We start from the raw sequence: 802 nt of genomic DNA, 5'->3' as shown, positions 1-802 counted from the left end.
AAAAAAATTAAAAACAGAGTCAAAAATAGAAGAAAAAATTTTTCACCCTGGAGGACGTACGGGCTGGCGTTCAACGCCCAGAAGGTGCATCTGGCCGGCGTTTAACGCCAGAACAGAGCACCATTCTGGCGCTGAACGCCCAAAACAAGCAACAACCTGGCGTTAAACGCCAGGATGGTGCACAGAGAGGACAAACTGGCGCTGAACGCCAGGAACAAGCATGAAACTGGCGTTCAACGCCGAAACATGCATCACATGGGCGTTGAACGCCCAGAACATGCACCAATGGGCGTTTGAACGCCAGAATGATGCATGAAGGCAATTTTCATGCCTATATGGTGAAGGAATGGTATTTCTTTTCACCTCAGGATCTGTGGACCCCACAGGATCCCCACCTACCATATTCCCACCTTCCCTCCTAATCCTATTTTTTATTCATCAATCACCTCAAATCCTCTTCCCAATCACCCCATTCACCATTCACATCAACCTCCTCTTTCCCACCCAACCCCACCCATATAGCCGAATCCATCTCCCCTAACTCACCTCCATCTTCTTCTTCTTCTCTTCTTTCTTTTCTTGCTCGAGGGCGAGCAATATTTTAAGTTTGGTGTGGTAAAAGCATAGATTTTTGCTTTTCCATTACCATTAATGGCACCTAAGGCCAGAGAAACCTCAAAGGAAAGACAAAAGCTTCCACCTCTGAGTCTTAGGAGATGGAAAGACTTATATATAAGCTGGAATAGCTCAGTTGGTTAGAACATGTGGCTGCAAATCAAGAGATCCCTGAGATACCTCAGGG

This window comes from Arachis duranensis, chromosome 6, assembly GCF_000817695.3.
Source record: "Arachis duranensis cultivar V14167 chromosome 6, aradu.V14167.gnm2.J7QH, whole genome shotgun sequence".
NCBI classification, from domain to species: Eukaryota; Viridiplantae; Streptophyta; class Magnoliopsida; order Fabales; family Fabaceae; genus Arachis; species Arachis duranensis.
The sequence above is the reverse complement of the archived record's forward strand: the minus strand, read 5'-3'. Positions refer to the sequence as shown.